Source organism: Aotus nancymaae, unplaced genomic scaffold (assembly GCF_030222135.1).
Source record: "Aotus nancymaae isolate 86718 unplaced genomic scaffold, 86718_ANA_hifiasm-v0.15.2.pri h1tg000008l, whole genome shotgun sequence".
NCBI classification, from domain to species: Eukaryota; Metazoa; Chordata; class Mammalia; order Primates; family Aotidae; genus Aotus; species Aotus nancymaae.
In genome coordinates, this window is record NW_026988419.1 from 4,416,483 (window position 1) to 4,438,361 (window position 21,879).

Sequence of the window (21,879 nt, forward strand, 5' to 3'; positions counted from 1 at the left end):
AGCCCGGAGACTGGGTCTGCGCGGGGCAGTTTTTTAAGCCGTGGGAAGTTGAGGCTGAGGGAGAAAGATGACGAGCGGGGCACGCAGGGGGGCCTAAAGAAGCCGAGAAACTTGACTAAGAAGAACAGAGCATCCTTTTTAAATAGATAAGAATGGAAATTGGTGGTAGGTGGGTTTAACTAGGACTTGGGGGAGGAAGGTGGGCCAATTGTCACCCCAATCGTATTCGCATTCAGAGCGAGTCAGGCGATTAATTTATTTATATGTGGATTACATAAAACCTATTACAACGTTTGTCCATCAGTTCAGCCCCTCTCCTTCCTTCTCCATAGTGAGTGGGTTTCAAGTACAGGGGCAAGTTAGAGGGGAGTTCGAATAACGAAGGTAGTAAAATCTCAAATCCTATCCTCCTCGGCGTCTTTCCCTTTCTCAGAATGAGAAATCCTTCATTTCTTAGAGGGAAAAATGCGGAAAAACATAAAAACACATGTAAATCGGGGGAGGGGGGAATAACATTTGAACTGCTGGTGAGGTACAGGAGAGAATTGGTTAGTCTACGTGGTGAGGAGAGAACGGAAGGAGCAGCTTTCAAACCCTTAAGATAGATGTTTGGTTTTTTTGATAATGCTGTTCTACTTTGTCTGGGGGTGGTTTAGCCTAAGCATCGAGTCTGGTGGTGGGCATAGTTTAATTGCTTCGTTAGTTAATTGGGGGAGGGAATGTGTCTGTGTGTAAAGGTTGGTGGGGGGCGGGTACGGTTAATAGCGCAGTGAATCCGTTCTAAGTGGACGCCTAACTGCTCTCCTGCTGTCTCCCTTCCTGGTCGCGGTCCTCGGTCTTGCCTGGGCTGCCAGATCACCCGATCTCCGGGCTTTAGTCTGTTTTGTAGGCCGTTTAGTGATGTGTTTAACTTTGTATTCCTCTCGAGAGTCTCATTAGATATTTTTGGCATTTCATTTTTTAAAGACATGGCAAGTTGAGGCTCAGCGTCTCCTCTTTAAAAACAAAACAAAAAATACAGGGTAGAAAGTTGAAAGAGCTATTGAGTGGGGTAAAAAACCGACGCTCAGAACAAAGGTCCTAGTTGTGTTAGAAAAAAAGGCAAGAGGCCTGTATATGAGGTCTGTGTGTGTCGCATTTACACCCCAGAGGGGGTTAAGGAATGGAATTAGCAGAGGTTTAGAGACAATAAATTGTAGAGGGTTTTATTGAGGCTGTTTTTCTTATTTATTCAATGCAAAGCGATCAATATTAAGTGTAAGTTTTAGAGTATACCAAAATTATAATTCTTTTTTTTTGACACTTGCTGCTCTGTGTTTAGCCCCAGAAATGTTGAACTGCTGTGACTCTATCGTCTTTGTGAGACTGAGGGAGTTTTTATTCCATTTATTTTAAGTTTAAGACCTTGTACGTAACATGGTTGGGGTTTGTGGGCTTTGTACATGTCTGCCTTTTCTATGAATGTGCCAATATCCCTAAGAATTGGAAAACTGTAATTAAGATTATCATTGTTTTCATTAAGTTCCCAGTTTTTCAGGAGTATGAGCAGTTTTTAAGTCTGTTCAGCTGACATTTATACTACTTAGTTTGTGTCTATGAACAGGCTTTTTTTTTTTTCCATTTACTTTCACAAAGTTTGAGGACCGTTTTGACAGAGTTCCAGAAGGTGCTAATCTAGTTACATTTAAAAAACAAATGGGATGCTAGGTAGACCACGGTAAAATTAGTACTTTCACCTGGCAAAGTAAATTTGTAGTAATGTATGATTCCTTTCCCATTTTACCTTTTTTTTTTTTTTTTAAAAGACAGAGTCTGTCACCCAGGCTGGAGTGCAACTTCTGCCTCCCAGGTTCAAGTGATTCTCCTGCCTCAAACTCTGGAGTAGCTGGGATTCCAGGCATGCACCGCCACACCCGGCTAATTTTTGCATTTTTAGTGGAGATAGAGTTTCACTATGTTGGCCAGGCTGGTTTTGAACTCCCTACCTCAGGTGATCCGCTGCCTTGGTCTCCCAAAGTGCTGGGATTACAGGCAAGAGCCACTGCACCGGCCCCAGTGTAACTTTTAAGATTATTTTATTTATGTTATCTAGACAAAGTTTTAATATCCTGCTTTAAGGTCGTCATCCTAGCAGTGAAAACATCAATGGCGTGGAAATTCACACACTACCAGTTAGTAGCTTTGTGACCTTGACCTAGTCATTTGCCCTGTCTGGTTTTCATTTATTTTATCTGTAAAATGGGGTTGGGTAGTCTTTATTTTACCTCACTGGGTGATTGTGAGAGCCAGCAGATTTAATGACTGTGAAAAACAACAACATGCTAAATAAATTAGTTTTAGAAAATTACATTAGCTGTTTTGAGGTCATTTTTAAAAGATACAGCTTCTCATTTGTGGTGGTGGTCCATGGGGAAGGGGAGAATTAATGTAAAGTAGGTTGAAGGTACAAAGTATAAATTGAAATTGCTGCTTAATTGGTGGTAGAATTTGGGCCTAATTTTGGTCTTGTTTAAGTTACTTTCATTTTTTGGCATCAGCATGCCAGATACACTTTTTGGCCATACATTCTACTCAATAAACTTGTTAATCTGTTTAAAGAAACTTCAAATTTGTTTATGTTTTCATTGACAAAATGTGTACCTTTGTACCTGTTCTAGTTTGTACTCTTAGGAAATGACTCTTTTTTTTTTTTTTTTTTTTTGAGATGGAGTTTTGCTCTTGTTGCCCAGGCTGGAGTGCAATGGCGCAATCTCAGCTCACCACAACCTCTGCCTCCCGGGTTCAAGTGATTCTCTTGCCTCAACCTCCTGAATAGCTGGGATTACAGGCAGGCGCCAACCATGCCCAGCTGATTTTGTATTTTTAGTAGGGATGGGGTTTCTCCATGTTGGTCAGGCTGGTCTTGAACTCCCGACCTCAGGTGATCCACCTACCTCAGCCTCCCAAAGCGCTGGGATTACAGGTGTGAGCCAAATTGACTTTCTAATGTAAGAGATTACAATTAGGGGATAATGCTTCTGAATCTTGGTCACTGTTTTCTTTACAGAACTTAGGGAACTTCCCCCCTTTTAAGTGGACAGGTAGGGATATTTTTGAGCAAATGTGATACCATTTGCCCCTTTATTTTTTTGCTGTGGTCCTTTAATGGACTCAAGTCAAAACAGCAACCTATTTGGTTTTTTATCTTCACTGAAATTGTTTATTGCAATTGCCAGTTTGACTTGGACTTTTCCCTCATTTAAATAAAGCAAGCACCCACTATGTACAGAAAAACACAGAAGATAAAGGAGATAAAGAACAACTTACAACTCATCCTTATTCAGATCACTTTCTCAAACAAATTTCTGCCTGTGATCTTTATATTTCTGGTTATCTGTACTGGCTTCATTTCTGCATTACAGTATTGCATTTGTTGACATGTGTTGCTTTTGTTTCCCTAATTGGATTAGAGGCTTCCTGAGGGCAAAGTTGATTTCATACAGTTGTGGTGTGTGTGAAGGTACACTAATAAACCTGATTGGTCTGAGCGAGGTGGCATTGGAGGTGGGAGGATTGCTTGAGGCCAGGAGTTTTAGCCGAGGCAGCATAGTGAGACTCATCTCCACAAAAAAGAAAAAAAAAATAGCTGGGCTTGGTGGCATGGATCAGTAGTTCTAGGCAACTCTGGAGGCTGAAGCGGAAAGATTGCTTGAACCCAGAGATTTGAAGTTAATAGTGAGGTCTGGTCACACCACTGTACTCCAGCCTGCTTAGAAGGGTTCTTTGATCCCAGCAGATTCTTCAGAATGCTTTCTGTTGGTTGGTTCAGTGATCATGGCCTCTTCACATCTCCCCTGACTAATGTGCCATTAGAGGTCCTGGATGGATATCAACTGTCACTGCCATGTTTTAGTGTTAAGCCAGTGGATTAATCTGTTCCACTTTTTTCATAGGCCAAGCTTTAGTTAATAGGGCCAAGCCTGAGGGGAGTCCAGGCCAGATAGGGTGGAAGAGTAAAAATCTGGTAGATAATTACACAATCAATATAATTTTTATATTGCTGTGTATAATCTTAGTGCTTGGTAATTCTTAACATGTAGTGTAATGTAATATAAGCTTTACTTGTGTATTTTCTTTTAGTACTTGTGTATCATTTCAGCAACTGTGTTACAGACTTGAAGACAACCTCAAAGCAGTTGTTCTCTACCTTTCTACTGGGTTTCTCTGTGCATAATGGATGTTTGCTGTTATTTGTAATAAATAGATAAGTATACTGATGCTAGACCTGTTCCTCAAATTTTTTTTAAGTAAAATTTAACTTAACTAATGTCTTGGATTTTTAAAAAATGTACTTCTTTAATATCCTAACTTACTGATAGTTTTAGGTTATTGGCAAAAAGAGGTTGTTTCCTAGACCGAATTAAGTCTTTTAAGTCATTTTTCTCTGAGGCCTTTTAGATTTTGGTTGTTTCTTGTGATTTCATTAAACTGGATTGGAAAAGGAACTTACCCATTATTCAGTCTTATGTGCTCTGTCTTAAGAGTGCAGAAGCTATTGGCAGTAGTCAGTTTCATGGTTATGCTTGATTTTAAAAAGTCATTAAGGTGGTCTAGAGTGAAAAAGCTACCTGCAACTTTGTGTTTTCCTTAACAGCACTGTTCAACGGATTATCTGATTTGAAGGCAAGACTTAGGTTCCAGTCCTGGCTATACACTTGCCATCTTTGTAACCTTGGGCAAATAATTTAACTTTGATTATTAACACATAACCTAGAGTCAGTTGTCATTTATATGGTAGACATTCCGTATTGAGATTTAGGCTCCACAGATGAATTGGAACACAAGGCCCTTTCTCCACTTGTTCACAGTACTGTCGGCCATTGCCTCATTTGTTAAAACTTTTATGTAGAACATGCCTCTTTTATATGCATAGGTGTCCTACTTGAAAACATTTGACCAGATCCAGTGGCTCATGCTTGTAATTCCAGAACTTTGGGAGGCTGAGGCGGGAGGATTGCTTGAGCCCAGGAGTTTGAGACCAGCCTGAGCAACTTAATAGAGACCTTGTTGTTACTAAAAATCAAAAATTAGCTAGATGTGGTAGCACATGCCTGTATAGTCTCAGCTACATGGGAGCCTGAGGTGACAGGATTGCTTGAGCCTGGGAGCTTGAAACTGGTGAACTGTAATTGTGCCACTCCAGCCTGGGTGACAGAGCGAGACCCTGTCTCAAAAAATAGATATATTTTTAGTATACAATAGTATTCCTTAGTTGATTATGAAATCTTTGAAGTCCTTAGCCCTCACCCTTCTTTTTTAATTTTTACAAGGATAGTAATCCCAAGTAGTGTCTCTTTTTGTCTCTGCATCTAGCATAGTGCCTGGCCCATAATAGGGATTGTTTGTTGATAGAATAAGTCTTGTGAAAATAAGATACTGTAAATGGAAATATTTTGTAATGGCTTAATGTCCTATTTTTAAAATTTTGATTCACATTTGGCGTCGTTAATGCTAAAATGATTTTGAGACTTTTAGTCAGTTGGTATATATTTTGGATACTGCAAATTACTTTAAATCATACATATTAAAAAGAATTGGGGCAAGTCATTTTGTTATTCTTCAATTGGCCATTATGTGCATGTAATAGTTGATAGTTAAAAGTGTATTGAAGACCTAGATAAGTTTTTTTTGTTTTTTTTGTTTTTTTGAGATGGAGTCTGCTCTGTTGTCCAGGCTGGAGTGCAGTGGCATGATCTTGGCTCACTGCAACCTTTGCCTCCTGGGTTCAAGCAGTCCTTCTGCCTCAGCCTCCTGAGTAGCTGGGATTAAAGGCAGCTACCACCATGCCTGGCTAATTTTTTGTATTTTGGTTAGAGACAGAGTTTCACCATGTTGCCCAGGCTGGTCTTGAACTCCTGACCTCACGTGAGCTACTGCACCCAACCAGTATGTTTTAATACAGTGCTATATGATTAGTGTTTCCAATTTATAATAGTCTACATCATTCTAGTTTATTATGTTTGTTTCGTTTTGGAGAGCATGTACGTATTTCTATAAATATGGTGTTATTACCCATACATGGATTTTTAAAGGCTATTTATAAGCTGAAATGTCCATCAACAAGCCTTCAAGACTTGAAGTTACAGCATTTCAGTGTGTATTTTAATCAACTTGTTGGCTGTCATAACCAATGAGTTCTACCCTGACTTCCAGACTCCTACTCATTCTACCCGTGGGCAGTTCTCTGAATAAATATGATGTACCTTGTGCTGTCTTCTTAAGGTCAGATTAACTCAATTTAAAGTTTTTATACTGGTAAACATGTGTGATGCCCTGGAAACCTAAAGTGAGTTTTTACGGTAGCCCATCTCTTGAAATTCTCTCTAGAGTTGTAATTTAAGCTGCTTTGTGTCCTTAGAGAGCAGGTTCATAGAGATCATATGAAGGTCCCCTACTTTTTTTTTTTTGATTTTCAAAAAACCAAGTGCATCTAGTAGCCTTGTAAATAGCAAATACAGGTAATACTATCAACTTCTAGGACCCCAGTGTTTTGTAATTCTGTTTGTTTTGCATCCTTAGCTGCAATCAGATTGAACTGTTTTCCTCTCTGAACACACCCAGGAACTTTTTAGCATTCTTTGCTTTAGTTTTTAGTTTGTCTACCTGAATTGATACCCCTCTCACATCTTGTATCTCTTATAACTATGTATATATACACACACACTTAACTTTCTTCTAGTGACTCCTTTAAAATTTTTACTCCCTACTCTCTTCTAGTCCCCTTCTGTAACATATTTCAGGATGGCTTTCACATTCTGTCTTACATAATTAGTTGTTTACATCTTAACTTCTTAACTGCAGTTTTGGACTCTTCAAGGTAGAGATCTTATTCTTTTATCCTCACAGTGTCTAGCACAAGGCTTCCAAAATAATGAATTGTACTGGTAGGTGTATATGATTGTTTTGGTGTGACACACTGAGAAACTATGTTGTGAAATATTATTAGCATCATTTGCCATTATTTACTTGCTTGTTTTCATTTTTCAGGGGTTGGCAGCTGAGTGTAGAATATACATTTTTCAAAATTGGGCTCACTAAAATCAGCTACTTAAGGAATTGTTAAGTCCCTAGAATATTTTAGTTGGCTGGTCACCCCAAATTCAGCATTTGGAGAGTGTTTATTAGTAGATAATGATTTATTTATCAACATATATTTATCAGGTTCTTACTCCGTGCCGAGATTGTGTTTGGCAGAATATAAAAGGACCTGAAACTTATTCCTTGTCGTCCAAGTTCTGTTATGTTTCATATAGTTGACACATAACTTATTCCATCACAGCATATTTGTCTAAAACTGCATATATGAGTATAGTATTTATCATAGAGAAATATTCTGTAGACATTCTAAATGTAAATTTACTGCATTTAGAAAATCTGATATTAGAATGTAAATTAAGAAACATGAATTAGGGCATGATTTGTGGCTATCCTAAATAAATTGTTGAAGCACCTTCATTTACAAATACTCAGCCAGGTGTTGTGGCTGATGCCTGTAATTTCAGCCCTTTGGGAGGCTGCAGGAGCAGGATGACTTGAGCCCAGGAGTTCAGGACCACCCTAGGCAACACAGCAAGACACTGTCTGTACTAAAAATAAAAATATATATTAGCCTGGTGTGGTGACCCATGCCTGTAGTCCCAGCTACTTTGGACGCGGAGGCAGGATGATCGCTTGAACCCAGGAGGTTGAGGCTGCAGTGAGCTAAGATAATGCCACTGCACTCCAGTCTGAGCCACAAAGTGAAACCCTGTCTCAAAAAACAAAAACAGGTGTTCATGAGCAGCTAACGTGAGTGCATTTCTGCTTCCATACAATATCTGCCCTCTTAGAGGGTGCTTAGAAAGAAGAGATTTATAAAAGGAGATTCCATATCTTGAAATGCACTTTGTTGTAGATGAGTTCTAACTTATGACAATAGCACACAACATCTAGCACTGTGCATTATTTGTTATTAAGTACAAGATTAAGTTTCATACAGTGGGTACTTGCAAGTTTAGAGAGGTTCAGTTCTGGATTTAAGTTACTAAGGAAGACTTCATAGAGAGAGAAGGACTTAAACTGGCCTTGATTGTTTGGGGGAGGGTATAAGAGAATGGGGAGCTTAAAGGTGTAATTGTGGTGGGGATTTAGATTAAGATAAATATTTTTTTAATTCAAAATACTTTTTGATACCTAATGCATGATTTTTTGTGAGTTGTTCTCAGTAATTTGTAAGTGTTATATAGGGAAACTTGTTTAGCATTCAATACATTTAAATACTTCTTTTTTAAAATTTTTCTAGCCATTACTGACTCTGGGATAAATAAATACTTTTGAGTAGTAAAAATTAATATTACGTAGTTTAATCAAATAAAATATTCTAATAAAATATTTGCTTTGCACCCTGGATAGCAGAGTTGTTACTCCTTCAATTTTATTGTTTGGTTTTTAAAATTTTATTTTGACATATATGTATGTATTTATGGGGTACTTAGTGATGTGTCAATACATATTATGTTTGGTAATCAGATCCATGGTAGTTAGCATACCATCATCACAAACATTTATCATTTCTTTGTGTTGGAAACATAAAATATCTTCCCCCCAGCTATTTGAAACTATATATTAAACTGTAGTTATCCTCCAGTGGAATCGAACAGGAGAACATGCTCTTCCTATATAGCATAATTTTATATCTTTTAACAAATACCTTTACTTTTAAACAAGTATGTACACAGGATTTTAAAAATGAGAAATCGGGTTATATGGTGGCTGAAGAGAAACTAAAAAAATACTTTTTCAGAGTTCTGTTAGCCAAAATATATTTAGCTTTCTTTTTTTCTTTTTTTTTTTTGGATACAGAGTTTTGCCCTTGTTGCCCAGGCTGGAGTGCAGTGGCGTGATCTTGGCTCCCTGCAGCTTCCGCCTCCCTCGTTCAAGTGATTCTCTTGCTTCAGCCTCCCGAGTAGCTGGGATTACAGGTGCCTACCACCAAGCCTGGCTAATTTTTGTATTTTTAGTAGAGTTGGGGTTTCACCATGTTGGCCAGGCTGGTCTTGAACTCCTGACCTCACGTGATCCGCCTGCCTCAGCCTCCCAAAGTGCTGGGATTACAGGCATGAACCACCGCGCCTGGCATATTTAGTTTTCTTTAGCAGCTTTTATTTCTAGTGTGTTATTAGAGACTTTCCTAATTAATTTGATTCTTATATAGAAAGCAGAGATGCTAGCTATGTAGATTTGTGACTCAGAATTATACCTGTTTGTGGAGTAAGGAAGGCTGTATTGTCCAACATTTTGTGGACTGACTTTAGAATAAAAATATTCGTGAAGTCTATATGTTTTACTACTATAGCACAAGAGTGCCTATTTTTCTGCAAAACAGCCACCCAGCTTCATATTTTTTTCCTTTATGAAGGAAAAATTTTCTTTTCTTCTTACCTAGGGAAAGCAGCTTAGTCTCTAGGGAATTCGACCCTGGTCTCTACCCCTCCACCCTAGATCCAAATACATTTGTGCCCTTCCCCCAGTAGGTGGCCACAAGTAGGCTGATGTTTAAGAAGATTCAGTAGTCTTAACTTTGTGATCAGACCTGTTTGCTTGTCATTAGTAACGTTAGAGTTGATTTTCACATTCTGGCCTCAAAATCCTTTCAGAAAACTAGACTGTTAATTGTAGAGTTCATCTTTTTTACTCTAGTCTTCATCCTGCCTTTTGAAAAGTGTTGCCTTTCCAGTTGCTGCTATGAGCTAAGACTTGGGGAATTTTAGTCTTTGGTGTGGTGCTGTAAGATAATCTGCTTCTGCCTCTTCTAGCCATCTAGTATTACTTTTCAGCTGCCTGTATATTAGGCCATTACATTTTTTCCAGGTGTCTTCTCATTGCTGAAACTAAGGACTACTGACAGGAATTATTGAAGAGAAAATGCACAATCATTTTATATCTTCATTGTGGTACCTGTTTTAATTGATACTCAGTTTATTTCTTGAATGAGTTAAGGAATTAGTAAATGTATGTTTGCTGGAATACCAGAGTTTCTTTCTCTTCTGTAGAATGGGCCTACAACCTAACTCATGTGTTTGGTTATATTCAGCCATGGGTGTTAAGGTTTTGTTTCTTGTTACTAAAAAGGAAAATTAAGGTGATTCATAATTACACAGTTAACTTCTGAGAGTTTACCGTATCTCAGGAAACTTTGAACTTTTTCATGATGTCTGCTGAGTTTATTTAAGTTTTTAATATAGTAGTAAAGGATTTGGGGAGTTTTCCTTATTTCTTTAGACAGTTGTAAAGTTAGGAATGGCTTAATCTATAGTTATTTTAAGGAGTGTAAAATCAAGGACTTAGTAAAACAACAGTTCTAAAAAAATTCTGGAATTGTTTCCATTTTAAGGGCTAGTATTAGAATCATGGCACAAGGAAAGAGTTATCTTGATTTCAGCACCTACTGCATTTATCTTTTAAAGGTGTTGAATTGTATGTAGCAATACTCTGAAACCTAGAAAAGCAATCATTTAAGGAATCTCAGTGGAGTTACTCTAGCAGTGGATATAGAATTAATACATGGGAATTATAAGCAAATGGTATATATTATTATTATTTTTTAAGAGTCAGATGTTTCTGTCACCCAGCCTGGAGCACAGTGATATAATCATGGCTCGCCATAGCCTTGAAAGCCTTGGCTACTGTGATCCTCCTGCCTTCACCTCCTGAGTAGCTTAGACTACAGGCTCATGCCACCATACTTGGCTAGTTTTTTTTTTTTTTTTTTTTTGGGTAAAGACAGAATCTTGCGGTGTTGCCCAGGCTGGTCCTGAACTCCTTGCCTCAAGCACTTCTCCTGCCTCAGCCTTCTAAAATGCTGGAATTACAGGCATGAGCCACTGTACCAGGCTTTCTTTTTTTTTAGACAAGGTCTCGAGCTGTCACCCAGGCTGGAGTACAGTGGTACAATCACTGCTCACTGCAGCCTTGACCTCTGGGCTCAAGGAATCTTCCTTGAGCTGGGACTACAGGTGTGCTGGGATTAGAGGCGTAAGCCACAGTGTCCAGCAGCATAAAATCTCTTAAACTGGATTGTGAGATGATTCATAAGATGACCAACTGTTTGGAATAAAGAATATGGTGAAAATATTACCAAGATATATCTAGGAATAGTTACATTATCTGCATCTGTATTTATTTGCCCACTTTGAATTCAGAATTAAATTCCTGGTTACCTTTTTGATGTATCACTATAAAAGGCATATAATGTAATGATCTAGGTCAGATTACTGGTGTGGAAGACGAGTTGTGATGAGAATATTAAGAAAAGGCATCTTGAATAATACTAGCAACTAACCTGTATTGAATCCTTGCCTTGGCTCAGTGCTGTGCCCGTGGTACTTTATATGGGTTAGCACAGTCTAACCTGTGGAGGTTAATGTGGTACTGTGTAAATAATAATAAGTTTAGTGAAGTGGTTAAGAGCGAACACTGAGATTCAGTATAAATCTTTTTTTTATATCAGTTCTCCCATCTGTAAAATGGAAGTAAAAATCATATTTATATCCTGATTGTTACGAGGATTAAAATAGTTAATATATGTAAAACAAAACATTGCCTGGTAAGGATACATGCTTGCATTTGTAAGCTATTATTATTAATTTATTATTTTTTCTAGAGATAAGCTCTCTCTCTGTTGTTTAGACTGGAGAGCAATGTGTGATCATATTTCACTGCAGCTTCGAACTTGTGGGCTCAGGTCGTTCTCTCACGTTAGCTACTGAGTAGCTAGGACTACAGACCTGTGCCACCATGCCTGGTTAATTTTTCATTTATCGTAGAGATGAACTCTTGCCGCATTGCCCAGGCTGATCTCGAACTCCTGGGGCCTCAAGCAATCTTCCTGCCTCAGCTTCATCAGCATTTTTAGTAACCATTCCTTTTGAGAGACAGTGTTTTTATTTTCCTTCCCTTTGCATCTGAGAAGACAGTTTTGAGAAGATGGATTTTTCTGATATGATATTGGAATTATTTGAGTGGTAGAATTTTAGAGTTGAAATGAGATGATTGCTAGTATTACTGACTCTGCAGCAAGATGAACTTGGGTTCTAGTTTTTCCTTGTTGTTTAATCTTGAACATGTTACTGTGTAAAATACAAAAAATACATACTTTTCAGGATTCCTTTTCCATTTTTAATGAGTAAATGAAGTTCTTAGTTGGCACAGTGCCTAGTTTCCAGTTAAGTGATCAAATAGTATTTGTTATATTGTAAATGTTCTGATTAAGATATTGGATCCAGAGGCGTTTAATAGTAGCTTTTGTTCTAATAGTTCTTCTAAATGATGCCTTGTTTTCACAGTTGGTGAAAATATATAAAGTCATAGTCAACAGTGTGAATATATTTTTAATATGTTATAATTTAGGTTTTGAGTAAATTTAATGGACAATTAAAGTGAAACCTAAAGATTGAAAGGAAAAATAACCCTGACCCGGATTACACACTTAGAAAGTTTTGTAGGGGGCAGTTTCTAAATTTGATTCAGGTTCAAGTGTTTTATCACTGCTAATTATAGTCTCTTTGGCTACTTATAGTTTCAAATAAATAAGGTCAATGTTAGCAGTGTGATATGGCATATGTATTTTGATGTCTTTATTTTGATATATTCTCAGATTTATAAAAATCTTGCAAAAATAGTATAAGGAACATCCCGTATTCCACAGTTTCAAGGTGTTTTTTTGTTAGAGGATACATTTCTTAATTTCAATGGAAGTCTTTTTTTTTTTTTTTTAAGAAATTGATGTAAAACCTGAAGAAAGATTGATACAGTGAACATGTTTCTTTATGTGGTTCTTCAGCAGTTATTATATAGGTGTTGATTTTTCAGAATGTTCTGAATGCACTATGTTTTGTTCCTGACTTGTGGCCATCACTAGTGAACATTGGTTTATTATACTTAGCCTTAAGGCCCTCATTGGCGATTGGATTTCTTCTAAATGGCCTGCTTTTTATAGAACCTAATTGCTTTGTACAGTGAGTGGGTCCTCTCCTTGTTTTGGTTGGTGGGCTTCGTGGCATTTAGGCACTGTGAGGTACACCCTCCTCCCCTAGTTTTTAATATGCATTGAGTGGCAAAACTACTTGCTAGACTTGTGTACCAAAGTTCAGAGTAAAGGCTTGCATTATGTGGCTTTAAGAGAGTAATAATTTTGGTAGCTCAAAGGTATTTTTAAAAGTATATTTGTTATTCTCAGCACTTTGTTATCTGAAGGGATCAATAATGCTTTTGTTGTTGTTTCTGAAGATGGTTTAAACCTCTTGTGTCTGCAAACTGTGTTTTAAGAGATTGCAGAGAAAAAGAGTAAAATAAACTGAGGGCCTTATTCTACAAGTGAGGGTCTATCGTGTGCTGGACATACATTATTGTCTATAACTTTTTGCCCTTAACTCTTTCAAAATACATCTTCTCTCTTCCTAAACAACTTTTTCTTTTTGCCTGCTGTAACTTAGTAATGACTCCTGTATCTGCACTTGCTGACTTGAAGAATCTTTTTAAATACACTTTTTATTTTAGGACAGTTTCAGATTCACAGAAAAGCTTCAGAGATAGAGTTCTATACTCATCATCCAGTTTCTCTTTCTGAAGATCTTACATTAGTATGATACATTTGACACAACTAATGACCCAGTATTGATACGTTATTTTACCTTACTTTATTTGGATTTTTCTTAATTTCCATCTAATGTCTTTCTGTTCCAGGATCTCATCCAGGGTGTCACATAACATATAGTGAATAACTCTTTAAAAGTTAAGGTTTTTGAGGCATTTATTTCAGATTATGAAATATAGGGCAATCGTTAAAATTTGAATAAAGAAAAAAATTAAGAACGACCCCCAATTTCACCACCTCATCATATAACCACTACAAATATTTTTGTATGTAGTCTTTCCTACTAGCTTCTGTGTTTTTTTTTGTTTGTTTGTTTGTTTGTTTTTTGAGACCAAGTTTTGCTCTTGTTGCCCGGGCTGGAGTGCAGTGGGGTGATCTCAGCTCAGCACAACCTCCGCCTCCTGGGTTCAAGTGGTTCTCCTGTGTCAGCTTCCCTAGTAGCTGGGATTACAGGCATACACCACCATGCCCAGCTAATTTTATGTTTTTAGTAGAGATGGGGGTTTCACCATGTTGGTCAAGCTGGTCTTGAACTCCCAACCTCAGGTAATCTGTCTGCCTTAGCCTCCCAAAGTACTGGGATTATAGGCTCGAGCTACTGCACCCGGCCTGAGGCCATGTTTTTTGTTTGTTTGATACGGAGTCTTGCTAGAGTGCAGTGGGTCACTGCAACCTCTGCTTCCTGGTTTCAAGCGATTCTCTTGTCTCAGCCTCCCAAGTAGCTGGGGTTACAGGTGCGTACCACTACTCCTGGCTAATTTTTATATTTTTAGCAGAGACGAGGTTTCACCATATTGGCCAAGCTGGTCTCAAGTTCCTTACCTTAGGTGATCTATGCACCTCAGCATCCCAAAGTGCTGGGGTTACAGGCGTGAGTCACTGTCCCTGACCTTGTAAATCTTTTATATTACCCTTGTGCAGGATGTGGCTCTTTGCTTGTGGCAGCCCAATGGGAAGAGTCAGAAAGCTCCTTGTTATGGCTCGCATGCTCCTACCTGGCGAGCTCTCTGACATCATCTACTGCTTTTCTTGCCTTCTACTTGCTCTTCTTGCTGTCTGGAACGTCATCTTCTAGAGCTTAATAGCTATTTCTTCATGCGTAAGGTTTTAGCTCAGATGGCCTTACTTGGTCACCCTATCCATAATAATTCCTTTTTCTGATAGGAACATTGTCACCTGCAAGTAACAGAAAACTTGACCAACGAGGCCTTAAACAGATTGGGGTTTGTTTTTCCTTGCAGGACATGGTTCATTTGCATGGTGGTCCTGCAAGGGCCAGGCTCTGTGTGTTTCTGTTCTGCCATTCTAAGCAGCAAGTGGTTCTCATGTTTACCGAATGGCTGTCAAGGCTTGAAGTCATTGTGTCCATTGCATTTGAGTCAGGAAGAAGAAAAGATACTGTTACGTTCTTGTTATTTATCTAGAAAGCAAAAATATTCCTAGAGGATGCCTAGCCGTCTCCCTGTACGTCTTATTGTTGACAACTGGATCATACTTCTGGCAAAAAAACAAACAAACAAAAATCCTACACACAGTAATGGTATTTTGTACACTTGCAGGTTTAGACCATTGGTTTTTAAATTCTTATGATATACAGGCTAATATGAATGACCTGTGTGTCACCACTATATGTGTAGGCATATCTGTGTAACTGAAGTAAGTTGCACGAGCTGTGCTTAATGATTCTGCATGCTCTATTTTCTTTTCTCTGTTTCATTTGAAAGTTTTGGTTAGGACTTTTAAAAGGTCTGGATGCCCTTAACCTTTTTTGAAGTGTCAATTCTTTAGCAGTCTGAAGCTTGTGGATACCTCAAAATAATATTGTTAAACTCACAAAATAAATACCTAAGATTAGGATTAAAAAAATCAAAGATCTCAAAATGTTGAAGTCTAGTATCAAACTATGAAAGCTGGTGTGCAATCAGTAGTATTCTTCTTTATTAGCACTGTCAGTAACATGATCTGGCAGTTGTTCAAAGTAGTTGAGTGTAAAGGACTGTTTGAGGTATCTGCAACAATTGTAATGTGATATCATAATATCTGTGATTTCTCTTGGTACAAACTTAAAGTTACTGCCAATAATGCTGTGATTTGTTGCCTATTCATACGAGAAAGAAATGTTAAAATTCTTTTTTTTTTTTTTTGAGACGAAGTCTTGCTGCATCGCCCAGACTGGAGTGCAGTGGTGTGATCTTGGTTCACTTCTACCTCTGCATTCCAGGTTCAAGCGAGTCTGCCTTAGCCTTCCGAGTAGCTGGGACTGTAGGCCTGTGCCACTATGCCCAGCTAATTTTTGTAATTTTAGTAGAGATGGGGTTTCACTGTGTTGGCCAGGCCGGTCTCAAACTCCTGACCTCAAGTGATCTATCCGCCTTTGCTTCCCCAAGTGCTGGAACTACAGGCATGAGCCACTGTGCCAGGCTTAAATTTCAGTTACAGGTTAGTGAAATTATTTCTTCTAAGTACATGAATGCCTCTTGGAAGAAATTATTTCTTCCAAATAGATGAACGCCTCGTTATAAACCAATGATCTAAATTGATTTCAAGACCCTAATCTTGAAGTTTGACAAAAAGAACTGGCTTTAGCCAAATCATGACTCATCCCTGAGGGTGAGGGAATAGCCTGCTTCCAGGGAGGTAAAGGGGTTCATACCCTCCTGTAAGGCAGGATTCTTTTAGCAGGGAAGAAAGGTGGGGGTAGTTGGAATTTGGGTAGGAAACCCTGTCTGCTACCATACCATCTTCTGTCTGTAGTCTCCACTTCTTATGTTTTTCCTCTGCTTAGTTTTCCTCACAGAACTGTCTGATAATTGCTATTTGTCTGCCGACCCTGGTGGAGTGTATGTTCCTCAAGGGAAAAAGACTGTCTTGTTTATTACCTTCCAGTTCCTAAAAAGCCATAAAGTAGGGTAACAGTAAAAATAAAATTTGGTTCTCTCTCTTTTTTTTTTTTTTGAGACAGAGTCTTATTCCATCATCCAGGCTGGCTTGGCTCACTATAACCTCCACCTCCCAAGTTCAGGTAATTCTCTTGCCTTAGCCTCCAGAGTTGCTGGGTTTACAATTGTGCGCCACAACACCTGGCTAACGTTTACATATATTTGAGACAGCGTCTCACTCTTGTCACCCAGGCTGGAGTGCAGTGGTGCGATCTTGGCTCACTGCAACCTCCACCTCCTGGGTTCAAGTGATTCTACTGCCTCAGTCTCCCAAGTAGCTGGGTTACAGGCACGTGCCAACATGCCCAGCTAATTTTCGTATTTTTAGTAGAGATTGGGTTTCACCACTTTGGCCAGTCTGGCCTCAAACTCCTGACCTCAGGAGATTCTCCTGCCTTGGCCTCCCAAAGTGCTGGGATAATAGGCGTGAGCCACCGCGCCTGGCCAATGTTTTTCTTTTTAGTAGAGATGGGGTTTCACCACGTTGGCCAGGCTGGTCTTGAACTCCTCACCTCTGGTGATCCACCTGCCAGGGCCTCCCAAAGTGCTGAGATTACAGGTGTGATCCACTGCACCTGGCCTCAGTTCTCATTTTATTTTTAATTTCTTTAGACGGGGGTCTCACTGTGTTACCCAGACCGGAGTCAAACTCCTGGGCTAAAGCAATCCTTGTGGCCTCAGCCTCACCAGCTGGAGCTATAGGTGTGTGCTCCTGTGCCCTGCTCATTTATTTTTATGCTTAGTGGCCATGTGGGAAACAAAAAGCTATTGATGTCCTAACCAGTATAAGGACTGCAAAGAGGAGAAGGTGTTATTACTTTATCAGAATAGAGAATGTGAAGATGTATAAGAGTACAAAAATAAGTTACCAGTGAGATTTAGTAACTACATTAACAAATGCATATTACTCTATTTAGCAGTTTTTTCATTCTTAACAGATGATTATTTATCTTCAAGATATCACTTGGTTTATACTACTTCCCAGTACTTGTTGAGGGAACGATCTGGTGTATCACTTTTGATTTGTTGGCCTAATTAAAGGCTTAAAAGCAAGAGATTTAAAGTTTCTGCTCTGTCCCCCAGGCTGGAGTGCAGTGGTGTAGTCTCGGCTCACTGCAGCCTTCACCTCCTGGGTTCAAGCAGTTCTCCTGCCTCAGTCTCCTGAGTAGCCTGCAACCACACCCAGCTAATTTTTGTGTTTTTAGAGATGGAGTTTCATTGTTGGCCAGGCTGGTCTTGAACTCCTGACCTTGTGATCCGCCCACCTCAGCCTCCCAAAGTGCTGGGATTACAAGTGTGAACCACCACGCCCTGTCAAAGTTTTTCTTTTTATGTAATACTTTTGAAGGCAGAAAGCATTTTCTGAACAAAATAACAATTTTAAAAACAGCTTTATTGAGATATAATTTACATGCCATACAATTCACCTATTTACAGTAGGCAGTACTTTTTTTTTCTTTTTAAAGACAGTCTTGCTCTGTCACCCAGGCTGAAGTGCAGTGGCACCATCTTGGCTCACTACAGCCTCTGCCTCCTCAGTTCAAGTGATTCTCCTGCCTCATTTGAACTACAGGTCAGTGACCACAGGCATGTATCATCGCGCCTCCCTAATTTTTGTATTTTTAGGAGAGATGGGTTTTCACCATATTGGCCATACTGGTCTCGAACTCTTGACCCCAAGTGATCCCCCTACGTTGACCACCCAAAGTGCTGGGATTACAGGCGTGAGCCACTGCACCTGGTCAGGCAGTACTTTTTAATACAGTAGTATATAGTGTTTTTGATAGATTCACAGAGCTGTGGAACCATGTCACTACTATCTCTGTCACCCAGGCTGGAGTGGCATGATCTGGACTCACTACAACCTCTGCCTCGTGGACTCAAGAGATCCTCTCATCTTAGCCTCCTAAGTAGCTGGGACCACATGTGCACCACCATGGCTGGCTAATTTTTTTTTGTATTTTTTGAAGAGATGGGGTTTTGCTTTGTTGCCTATGCCCGTCTTGAACTCCTGCGCTTAAGGGATCTATCACCTCAGTCTCCCAAAGTGCTGGGATTACAGGCGTAAGCTACTGTGGCCTGGCCAAATTCCATGAACTTTTAGGTTAAATTTTAGAATTAGTGTTGTGATGTGCTGTCTTCTTCTTAGTTAAAAATCTTGCCAACTGAAAAATATCTTAATCATCTGTAGTATGGGACTGCAAATGGAAAGTGTTATTTGGATTTCTCTCTAGGAAGAAATATCCCCATTGGCAATTTTAATTTACTATTTTTACTTAAATTATTTGAATTTAAACATCTTGTTAACTAGAAAATACATTTGTTGGTTATGATAGTGTCACTTCAAGAGGGTTAGATAGGAACCTATTATTGGAAGACGCCAAATTTATTTTAGAACCAAATTCGAGTATAGTGGTGACACTACTTTTTGTGGAAAAGTTTACCAGGTTTTCTGTTTGTTTTTTAATTCCAAGATTGTAAAAGTTCAACTAAGCGGCAAAAATTAGATTTGTGATGAACTCTTAAGAACTTCCTTTGTATGAAAGAAGAAACCCTCAGGTTGCTTTTGTGTGGCAATATGTATATAGTGTGTTAATTTCTCAAGAATCTCTCCTTAAAAACTTTGAAGTTCTTTTGTGCAACTGTGTTTTCAATAAAGCCATGTCAGTTAAAAACAAACAAAAAAGACCCGGCCTGGTGGCTCATACCTATAATCCCAGCACTTTGGGAGGCCAAGGCATTTGGATCACTTGAAGTCAGGAGTTCAAGAACAGCCTGGCCAACATGGCGAAACCATGTCTCTACTAAAAATACAAAAATTAGCCAGGCATGGTGGCATGCACCTGTAATCCCAGCTACCCAGGAGGCTGAGGCAGGAGAATAGCTTGAACCTGGGAGACGGAGGTTGCAGTGAGCTGAGAGCATACCACTGCGCTCCAGCCTGGGCAACAGAGCGAGACTTCGTCTCAAAAAAATAATAACTTCCATACACTTTATTTTTATATGTAACAATTTGTTTTAAAAGACCTATTAGCACCGTCTGTATGTTTGGTATGCAGTTTGGAAGATTATAGGTGTGAATTATGTATTTGGGTTGTCTTGTCATTTCAGTTGTTTGGATGTTTTCAGGCTTTCCTTTCATACCTATCCTCAGTTTTATATGGTTCATTCATTCATGCCTCTAGGCCTTTCTGAAGTTGTCTGTTTCTGGAACTCCCTTTTTGCCTTCTATTCTAGACCATTCCACTTCTCTCTTGGGGAAATGCCTTTTTTTCATGAGTTTTTATATACCACCTCTGTATTCCCACCCCTAGGGCTTGGGTTGCTTTTCTGTAATAGTACTTAGAGTTGTAGTTTGTCACCTTTTACTCTAGTTACTTGTTTATACTTTGGTCTTCCATTGGTCTGAGCCTCCTAGCATTCTTTTAAACCTTGCATGCATCCTACCAAAGATTCCAACATCACTCACTGGCTATCTGTACACCTCACTTGAAGTTGTCTTTCACAGCTGATAGCACAGGGTTTATTCTAGATCATTCTTCCTGATTTTTTTTCCACCTGAGGAAAACCTTAACTGTTCTAACGCTTTGGAGTTGTGTCAGTACCTCCTGTTTCTACTTCTCTTTACAGTTTTAGCTATTTTTCTATTCCCTGTGGCTGAAAAAAAAGATTGCGTATAGAAATTTGGTGGCTAGACCCTGCATGGTGGTTCATGGCCAAGGTGTGTGGATTGCTTGAGCTCAGGAGTTCAAGACAGGCCTGGCAACATAAATCTAATCTATATTAAAAAAAAAAAAGAAATTTGATGGCTGCTGTTTTGCTTAGCCCTCTTTTTCTTTCTTAACTGGTTTCTTAGTGTTTTTCTTTTTTACTTTAATAAGGAATGGGAAAAGAAAACGTTTTATTATTTCTTGATGATAACTTTTAGTGTATTCAGCAATACTGGGCACAGTGGCTCATGCTTTGGGAGGCCAAGGCTTAAGGAACGTTTAAAGCCAGGAGTTCAAGACCAGCCTGGGCAGTAGTAAGACACCTCTCCCAACCTCTGTCTCTACAAAAAATAAAAATAAATTAGGTGGATGTGGTGCACAGCTGTAATTCTGGCTCCTTGGGAGGCTGAGGTGGGAGGACCACTTGAGTCCAGGAGCTGGAAGTTACTGAGTCTTGATTGTGCTAACTGCACTCCAGCCTGAGTGACAGAGTGAGACCTTGTCTCTAAAAAAAAAAAAAATGCTGTCTGATACAAATTTTAGAGAAGAATCTTTTTTTTTGATACTGTGTATTATCACTTAAAAAGTTTATTTTTTCTTTTATTGCTGTGTATAGTATAATGCAAATGGAAAGTTTTGATATGAATTTACCCATTTAAAAGTCAGTGTATCAGTAACTTAGCCTGAGAGTCAGGCAACTGGAGTTTTAATCTAATTCTAATCCTTAGACACTTGAGCATAGACAAATTTCCTTTGCGTCTTTCTTTTTGTGTTAAATTTGAGTAATGCTTTCTCTTGCTATAATTTTGGGGTTATTAGGGTTAAAGAGAGAGACGCATATCACAAGTCTTTGTACACTGTTACTTCGTGCACTGTGGCTTAGTAGTTTTGTCTTTGTTATTGGGGCAAGTCATCTCTGAATGAGTAAAGTTTACACTGATGTCAGTTTGGAGTTGTAAAAAATAAAGTGGGACTTAAAAAATATTCAAATACTAATTGAATTCCTGGTTACCTAAAACTATTTGACATTGACTATCAATATGTGTCTAATGAAATCCTTCAGAATGGAATTAGGCAGCTGGGCCTTAGGGAAACCAGTATTTCAGAAACTATCACCTGTTTTCTCTGCTGTCTTTATGTCTGCTATCTCTCTTTATCCAAGACGCAGAGGCTGCAGTGAGCTGACATGGCACCACTGCACTCCAGCCTGGGGTTCAAATGCCTCTTTTGCCTCAGCATCCCATGCACCTGAGATTACAGGCTTGTACCACCACTCCTGGCTGTTTTTTGTGTTTTTAGTAGAGATGGGGTTTCACTATGTTGGCCAGACTGGTCTCAAACTCCTGACCTCAAGTGATCTGCCTGTCTTGGCCTCCCAAAGTGCTATGATTACAGGTGTGAGCCACCACACCTGACCTAGAATAACCAAAATTTAAAAGACTGGCAACACCAACTGTTGGTGAGGATATGGAACAACTGGGACTTCTACGCTTGTTAGTAAGTCTGTGAAATAGTACAGTTGCTTTGGAAAAAATGATCTGGAAGTTTCTTTAAAAGT

The 21,879-nt window shown here is 39.0% G+C and overlaps 1 protein-coding gene across 24 annotated transcripts in view; it reads left to right on the forward strand.

Moving 5' to 3' along the window:
• The window catches only part of TRIP12 (thyroid hormone receptor interactor 12), a 159,121-nt gene that overhangs the window by 1,717 nt on the left and 135,525 nt on the right, over positions 1–21,879 (forward strand). The window contains exon 1 of one of the 24 annotated variants that reach the window (XM_064372915.1): positions 155–169. The exons of the other annotated variants lie outside the window; for them this stretch is intronic. The gene's annotated coding sequence lies outside the window, so the exon portion shown is untranslated. Of the gene's footprint in view, positions 1–154; positions 170–21,879 lie in introns of those variants that run through there. 24 annotated transcript variants of the gene reach the window in all.